The 9,149-nt window shown below is 37.0% G+C and overlaps 1 long non-coding RNA gene across 1 annotated transcript in view; it reads right to left on the bottom strand.

Moving 5' to 3' along the window:
• Positions 1-8,732, bottom strand: part of LOC109371919 (uncharacterized) — a 29,428-nt gene extending 20,696 nt beyond the window's left edge. Inside the window, exons 1-2 of the long non-coding RNA XR_002121961.1 lie at positions 8,630-8,732; positions 7,936-7,982 (exon numbers count right to left, since the gene is read on the bottom strand). This is a non-coding gene — a long non-coding RNA (uncharacterized LOC109371919). The remainder of the gene's footprint in view (positions 1-7,935; positions 7,983-8,629) is intronic.
• Positions 8,733-9,149: the final 417 nt, after the last annotated feature.

Genomic DNA, 9,149 nt, shown 5'->3' with positions numbered 1-9,149 from the left:
ATCTTTACAACATTGTTGATTATATTCCCCTCACTGTGTTAACTATCAATTTGTATTTCTTAATGCCTTCACCTTTTTCACCCTGCCCCCAACCCCATTCCCATCTATCACCCTGACAGATCTAGTATCAATCTGGCACCACACCTAGTTATTACAATATTATTGAGTGTATTCCTTACACTATACCTTACATCCCCATGACTACTGTATAACAACAAATTTGTATTTCTTAATCCCTTCCCCTTTCACCCATCTGTAATTCCCGTCCCACATTAAAAATCCCTCTAAGATTCCTTGTAATACTGGTTTGGTGTTGATGAACTCCTTCAGCCTTTTCTTTTCTGGAAAGCTCCTTATCTGTCCTTCAATTCTAAATGACAGCCTTGCAGGGTAGAGTAATCTTGGTTGTATGTCATTGCTTTTCATCACTTGGAATATTTCCTGCCACTCCCTTCTTGCCTGCAAAGTTTCTGTTCAGAAATCAGCTGACAGTCTTATGGGGACTCCCTTGTAGGTAGCTAACTGCTTTTCTCTTGCTGCTTTTAAGATTCTCTCTTTGTCTTTAACCTTTGGCATTTTAATTAAGACGTGTCTTGGTGTTGGCTTCTTTGGGTTTATCTTGTTTGGGACTCTCTGCACTTCCTGGGTTGGTAAGTCCATTTCCTTCACCAGGTTAGGGAAGTTTTCTGTCATTATTTCTCCAAATAGGTTTTCGATTCCTTGCTTTGTCTCTTCTCCCTCTGGCACTTCTATAATGCAATATTGGTATGCTTAATATTGTCCCAGATGCCCCTTGAACTCTCCTCAATTTTTTGGATTCTTATTTTCTTTTTGCTGTTCTGGTTGGGTGTTTTATGCTACCTTATCTTCTACATCGCTGGTTAGATCCTTTGCTTCATCAAATCTATTGTTGATTCCCTGTAATATAGTCTTCATTTCCATTTATATATCTTTATCCTTTATTTACATTTCCATATCCTTTATTTCTGACTGGTTCTTTTTTATGGTTTTCATCTCCATTTTTATGCTTCCTATCTCTCTTTAAAGTTTTCTCTGAGATCATTGAGCATTCTTATAACCAGTGTTTGGAATTCTGTGTCTGATAGGTTGCTTATTTCCATTTCGATTAGTTCTTTTCCTAGAGCTTTGTTCTGTTTTTTTTATTTGGGATATGTTTCTTTGTCTCCCCATTTTGGCTGCCTCCCTGTGTTTGTTTCTATGTATTAGGTAAGGCTGCTGTCTTCCATTCTTTGTAGAGTGGCCTTATGTAGTAGGTGTGCTGTGGGGCTCAGTGGTGCAGTCTTTCTGGTCACCTGAGCCACCCACTCCAGGTGTGTCCCTTGTGTGGGTTGTATGTACCCTCCTCTTGCAGTTGAGCCTTGGTTGATAATTGCACATCAATGTGAGGGACTGACCCTTGGGCTCACTGGTTGTGAGGACTGGCCTTCATAACAATGGAATAGTTGTTGTGCAGGGGCTGATCCTACAGAGCAGGATGTGCCTCAGCAGGACTCTGGTGCCTGCCCAATCCACCTTACATATGTCATACTTGGAGGCTGCTGGGTGATGCACCAGCTCATTTTGAAGCTGGCCACTGGGGTGCCAGCCCCAGTGCCACCTTGGAGGGGATCCACTGTAAGTGTACTTCAAACACAGCCCATGCCTCACCTGGGGCCACCCAATAGGAGCCAGAAAGAAATCCACAGTTGGCTGTTTCCCATTATATGCTTGGAAGCATCTTGAAAGGTGAAGCTATGAACCAAGGCCGGCTGCTGCTAGTGCTGAGCTTAGGGCTGCTCAGCCAGAGGCACAGGACATGCTCAAGTCAGATGCTGATAATCTGGGTTTCATGAACCTTTGAGAGACCCTAGGAAAGCCTGTAGCTTGAACCCCGAAGCAGGTGGTCTGCATGAAAAAGCCACTGAAAGCAGCCTGGATGTCCTTGGGAGTTGAGTGGAGCCAGGTCTCAAATTGTCAGGGCATGGTGAACTAACAGCAGAGATGCTGATATGGTGGCCACCTGTGTTTGCATGCTGAGAAGGGGGAGGGCTCAACAAAGAAACAGTGGCCTCCACCAGCTTCCTTATCCAGGAGAAAGCCGCCTCTCCAGCCCCTGTCCCAAGCCAGACAACTCAATTCCCCACCATTTGTTCCTGCTGTCTTTCCAGCTTCTGCCCCAGCACTGGAGCTCAGAGCCAGTGATTCTGTTGTTGGATAAGTCCAGTGCGCAGTCCCTTTAACAGGAGCACCTGGGAGTGTAGCTGCACTCAGTCTTAGTCAGTCACAATTTCAGCTGGTTTTCACGACCAAAAATTATGGGGACTTTTCTTCCTGGCACTGGAACCCTGAGCTGGGGTGGGGCTGGGATCTCTCACTCCTTTAGGGGATGGGGAGACACCCCACAACCGAAGTAGCCCTCCCAATCTTTAATGGTCATACGCGGGTGTGGGATAGCCTGTTCCGTGTCTCTGACCTTTCTACCAGTCTGGAGGTGGCTTCTTCTGCACGTTCTTAGTTGAAAGGCTTCAGTTCAGCTTGATTTTAGGTGACTCTCAATAACAGTTGTTTTGTAGGTTAATTGTAATTTTCATGTGCTTGTGAGAGAAGGTAAATACAGCATTTACTTACTGCGCCATCTTGGTTCTGTCTTTATTTCTTTTTTTTTTGCCTAATTGTTCTGGCTAGGACTTCCAATACTATGTTGAATAGAAGTTGTGAGAGCACGCATCCTCATTTTGTTCCTCATATTAAAAGAAAAGCTTTTAGTTTTTCACAATTGAGTATGATATTATCCATGTATTTTTATTAATGACCTTTATTATTTGAGGTACATTTCCTCTGTTCCTAATTCGTAGAATGTTTTTATCATAAAAGGGTGTTAAATATTATAAAATGCTTTTTCTGCATCAAATCAATTGAGATAGTCATGTCCTTCATTCTGTTAATGTAGAGTATTGCATTGATTGATTTTCATATGTTGAACCATTCTTGCATTACAGAAATAGGTCCGACTTTGTCAAGAAGTATTTAATCTTTTAAATGTACTACTAAATTCCATTTGCTAGTATTTTGCTGAGGATTTTTGCCTCAATATTCATTGGTGATACTGGTCTGTAGTCCTCTTTTCTTGTAGCATCTTTGTCTGGCTTTGGTATCAGGGCAATGCTGGCCTCAAGAATGAGTTTGGAAGTGCTCCCTTCTATTCATTTTTTGAGGGAAGAGTTTGAGGAGGACTGGTGTTAATTCTTCTTTAAATGCTTGATAGAATTATCTAGTNTGAAGAACAAAACGACAGCAACTTGTCTGTTCCCCTTCCCCCAATTCCCCAGTGCTGTTCCCATCCCCCAATTCCCCAATAAAAATCTTTAAAAAAAATAAAAAATAAAAGCTAAAGTCATTTCCAAATGAATGAAAAATAATTCAAGCAACTAAGCAGGAGAGCAGATATCTAGTTGATGTAGAGCCTAAGGTATTGTGTAAAAGGAAAAAGAACACTGACGTGCTTGTTCCCTTTAATTTGTTTGTTTAGGAATGAGGATTAGCAAAACTAAAAATGTTAAATTGATAAAAACAAATATGTACTATTTATTAACCATAAATAAATTCTATGCTTATTACAGTTGACATACTTAGAATTTAAGACAAATAATCTAATGCATTAAAGATCTTGGTTAACAAATATTAAGATACATTCATATTATTCATGGCCTTACTAAGCGTGGTTCATCCTAACATGTAGGAGAGGGCTTATTACTAGAGCCTATAGATGCCTAATAGAGTCAAATAGGTAACCACAGTAAGCTTAATTTTTCTGATTTCTTGAGAGAAATAAAATAGTAGCAATCAAAAAAGCTGTAAGAAAAACAAAAGCATAGTGTAAGTCTAGAAAGAACATAGTTTCCTATAATAAAAATAATTCCAAGATTCTATGAATCAAATATATATCTTTAGATGAGGAGAGATGTTCAGTTTTATTTCATAGCTTCTTAGACTCATGTGACCAATAAAAATTTATATAAACTGACAAAAATTGATCAATAACTAGCAAGAATCAAAACATGGGAGAGGCTGCAGAAGTGTATAAATAGTTTTGAAGAGACTATAACAAAGATGGAGAAAGTTATAGAGATAAAAAGATTACTATATTATTGATTTTATTGTGTTTGGAGAAAAAAACAAAAGTATTTCATTGACTTATCAAGTGAAGAAACAAACTGCACTAACTGAAAGTATTTAATTTAAAAAAGGTATATCTTAATTTAAGCAAAACTTCAAATTATAAAAATTAGAGGTCAGTAATTGCTTTACAGAATAATTTTTCTCTTAATGAAGTTTCATCATAGAACTTCTTAAAATAGCCAGATTTCTTCTAGAGTATTTAAAGCAGTATTCAATTTTTTTTTAAAAAATTAACTGACTTGTAATTATTATAATCATAACATAATTATCAATAAAACATAGCTAAAATTAAGAAAAAATGATTGAGGTCAAAACACTAAGGAAGCAGATTATTTGTTGAGCAGAGTACTCAGGAACTGTCAGATGTATAATTTTATTTAAGCATCTTACTATATCTGTAGCTTAGGTATTATTGACACATTTTACAGATGAGAAATTGAAAATTAAGAAGCTTAAGTAACTTAATCTAAGTCCACCAAAGCTAGTAAGTGGCAGAATGGCGATTCACACATGAGTCTTGCTGACTTTATTAGACTGTATTCTTTAGACTATAATCTATTGCCTGTAACTATAATTATGGGTTCACAAAAGAGTCAATAATATCTCCTATAAGGAAAACACATCTGATATTCTCTTTAATGTATATTCCATGGAAGCTCCAAAATTTAGAGGTGATTCAAAAACAATTAAATGACATAAAAATTAAATGGCTAAAGTAATAATGAGTGAGACAAGGTGTCTGGCTTCATGCCAGTACCACACTTTTAATTACTGTCATTTTGCAATATGTTTTGAAATCAGAAAGTGTGAGTCTTTCAACTATGTTCTTCTTTCTCAAAATTGTTTTGGCTACTTGGTGTCTCTTGAGGTTCCATACCAATTTTAAGAGGGATGTTTCTATTTCTATAAAAAACAAACAAACAAAATACCTAAACAAAACAGAAAAACCCAACAATGCACCATTGGGATTTTTATTGGGATTGCAGTGAATCTATAGATAGCTTTGGTTAGTACTGGCATCTTAACAGTATTAAATCTTCCCATCCATGAACATGGCATATCTTTCCATTTATTTGTGTCTTTTTCAATTTCTTTCAACAATGTTTTTTAATTTTTAGTGTACAACATTTTCACCTCCTTGGTTAAATATATTCCTAAGTATTTTATTCTTTTTGAAGCTATTGCCAATGGAATTGTTTTCTTAACTTCTTTTTTGATTTGTTCACTGTTAGTGTATAAAAATGCAGCTGATTTTCTGTGTTGATTTTATATCCTGCAAGTTTGGTGAATTTATTGATTATTTCTAAACAGTTTTGTGGAATCTTTAGGATTTTATACATACATGATAATGTCATCTGCAAACAAATAACTTTATTTCTTCCTTTTTAATATGGATGGTTTATTTTATTTATTTATTTATCTATCTATTTATTAGCTTCAGGTGTATGAAGCAACATAATAGTCAGACATTTAAACCCCTCATAAAATGATAACTCACCCCATAAGCTACGACCCCTCTGACATCTTATATAGCTATTACAATACCATCGACTATCTTCCCTATGTTGTACTCCACATCCCGTGACTATATATACCTATATATTTAGTTATAGTTGATATTCAATATTATTCTACTTCAGCTTCAGGTGTATAGCACATTGGTCAGGCATCTACACAGTGTATGATGTGATCCCCCTGATAAGTCCAGTGCCCATCTGGCACCTTACATGATCTTTACAACATTGTTGATTATATTCCCCTCACTGTGTTAACTATCAATTTGTATTTCTTANGAACATAAATGAAATCTCGAGTTGACTTTCTCCCAGGTGAATGAAAAGTCTGAGGCAGAGAACTGACTTAGGGTTTCTGGTGTGTGTGTGTGTGTGTGTGTGTGTGTGTGTGTGTGTGTGTTGACAGTGAACAGGGGCTAGTCTTGAGTTAAAATTAATAGGTCATATTACTTGCCTCTCCTTCTCTTTCCTTTTGCTCTTTCCATGTTCCATTGCAATCAGTGAAGGAGCAGCTTGGGTGGTAATTAGGCTGTCTCTGCCCACATTAAGAACTGCTGCAGGGGGACCTAGCTATCATATAACTCTTGTTTAGATCTCCCCAATGGGGGATTTGATGCTAAGCCTTCTAATGGACAAGTAGTAAACTCTCTGGGTAAGAGTCCTTTTTCCTGCCACTACTACAGCTTGAAGAGTGGTTTTCATTCTGTCCTCAAAGGATGACTTACTCAGACAACCTCTATATCCAAAGCCATAGCTTACTGGGCTAGGCCTTTTTCATAAAATGGATGAACATTTTTCATCGAAGCACGTTTTGTTGCCCAAAATCATTGACCTGTGCTTAGCCACAGTCTCAGGTTTTTTCAATCTTAGCCTGTCTCAGCCTCAGATAATCTGGAGAGGGCAGGATCTAATTTCTTTGGATTCACTGGCCCAAATGACTTAATAATTGATGTGTTATAGATGCTAGGTGATTAAATTCCCTTAAGTACTTTGCTTGTATTCATTGGTTTTGGAAAAAATATGAATTGAATTTGTTTAAATAATATGTTTAAAAATAGATTTTGAAAGTTATGCAAGAAAAATCTCCTGTGGGTTTATTTTATATAAATTGTGAATGGCTATGTCTCACTCTAAGTATCATTGTAAACCGGATAAAGATTTTTTTTTGAATTACCCAAGAGTTTGGTGGCAGGAGTCAGTTTAAATAATCATATGGCCTATAATTCAGTTTTTACAACACCAAGGTTAGAGTTGTATTTCTTTAGCTGTTTTCTTCTCACATCCAGGAGTTTCATAGTAACCTAGGCCTTTTCTTATCATAAAGGAAAGGAATGGAAAAAGTGACTAGAAGGTCTTGCTTAGCCCATAGTAATGGCTGACTGACAAATGTTGATGTTCAAAAATTAGGGAGAGTTCCGTGTGAGACATGCTACAGATCAGGGCTTTCTCAGCGCCCTTGAGTCTGACAGTGTTGGATTGCTGCCCACATGTGGGGCCTGCTTTGAGTACAATAGTCCCCCGTTATCCATGGTTTTGCTTTCTGTGGTTTCCATTGCCTGCAGTCAGCCGCAGTCTGAAAATATTAAATGGAAAATTCCAGAAATAAACAATTCATATGTTTTAAAGTGCATGCTGTTATGAGTAGTGTGATGAAACCTTTCACCATCCCATCTCATTCCACCCCAGGGTGAATCATCCCTTTATCCAGTGTATCTACTCCATAGAAGCTCCATGTGCATGAGTCACTTAGCCGGCTTGGTTTTCAGATTGACTGCCATGAGTTCTCGACTTAATAAGGAAAGAAATAGATTGTATGCTGAGGTTGCTGAGATCTACAGTAAGAACAAATCACCTATTCACAAAATTGCCTCATTTATACATTAAACTTTATCATAGATAGGAATGCATAGAAAAAACTTAGGACATATAGGGTTTACTACTACCCTCAGTTTTAGGCATCTCCTGGGGATCTTGGATATCCCACTGCAGATAAGGGGAGACTATTGTACTGGCATAAGAAATAAGAGATTGGCATTTTCTTTATAATTACAGCACAAACTACTCATTAAGCTTTGACTTTTGATGTATTGTGGAAGCCTATTTGTTGTTAGTTCTATTGTGATTGTAATAGGCATACTTGACCAAGCTCACCTACTCTCAGTCAGGCTGAGAATGGGAATCAGCTCCCATGTGAAAAGCACCGAGTACTGATGGTAGACATGAAGCTAGAATGCACACTCACCCTCACGCCTGCACATCCTCACGTATCTGCAATTCTTTAAGGAGCATCTGTCAAGAAAGATTTTAGGGATAAATAACCTGAATAGTGGCCTTCAAGCAAGGGAGTTAGGAAGTCCCAACCTAAAATCATGAAATATCAGATTTTTACAAGTTTACTTTAAAAAGATTGACAGATGACCTTAAACTGCATTTCCAGTGCTTCAATAATGGAGAAGTGGAGTCCTTTCAAGATAAAAAAAATCAGTACTGTGTTTTCTTGCAAAGCAAGGGTATAAGTTAATCAGACCTATCAATTACAATAGAAAACCTCAGTGGTTTTGCAAATGTTACTGAGAAAGAATTGGGGATGCCTCTCTTATTTTTTGCATTTTTCATTTTTTTTACTTTACATTTGGATATTTCATAATACCTAATACATAACAGCTAAACATTTTAATGTCTTGATTAAGTCATAACATACATATTCAGACAAATGAAATGAAATAATTCAATAAGATTGCTATAGACTAAATGTTTGTTGTTGGAAAAAATTGGGTTTTCAGCACAGTTTTCACAGTCAGAAAATATTTTTCCCTTGAAAATAGTCTTATAGGTAAATTAACCATTTTTAGCTTTAAAATGATAGACACTTTCACTAAAAATGGAATTATTCTTAATCTTCATGTGAGGCCATTTTTTATTCGAGATAGACATACCTGCAGTAATGTTTTATGTTGATGAAGCAGAATTTAATTTCTCAGTGACATTTGGGCTGAGGCATAAATATCTTCACATGGTTATAACATCAGAAAAATTCTAGAATATTTTTAGTCCCATCACAGTAAAGGACAAGGATGTCAATTCCCTTGGAAAGAAAAAAACCGCAAACATTAATAATTCTTTGATATCTTCATGAGGAACAGAATCAAAAGAAAGTGTTCTGGAAATAGAGGAAAATGGAGGAAACCAAGTAATAATGTAGTGCAAAGAAAGACAAGGGTAGCCAGATACAAGATGCATTCACATTCTAAGATTTGTGAAAGATAGTAAAACAGGAGTTAGCAGGGGAAGTGAGGTGGTAAATGAGGAGGAAAAAGGAAGCTGCAGAGAAGTATATCTACTAAAAAAATAGTTCCATCCAATTAATGACATTTGCAAAATAATTTAAAAGCTAAAGTCGGGCCGGCCGAGTGGCGCAATGGTTAAGAACTGGCTTGGAACGCCAGAGGGCCCCGG

Source organism: Hipposideros armiger, unplaced genomic scaffold (assembly GCF_001890085.2).
Source record: "Hipposideros armiger isolate ML-2016 unplaced genomic scaffold, ASM189008v1 scaffold_600, whole genome shotgun sequence".
Lineage (NCBI taxonomy): Eukaryota > Metazoa > Chordata > Mammalia > Chiroptera > Hipposideridae > Hipposideros > Hipposideros armiger.
Note: the sequence above shows the minus strand (reverse complement) of the source record. Positions and strands in the feature narration are given on the sequence as shown.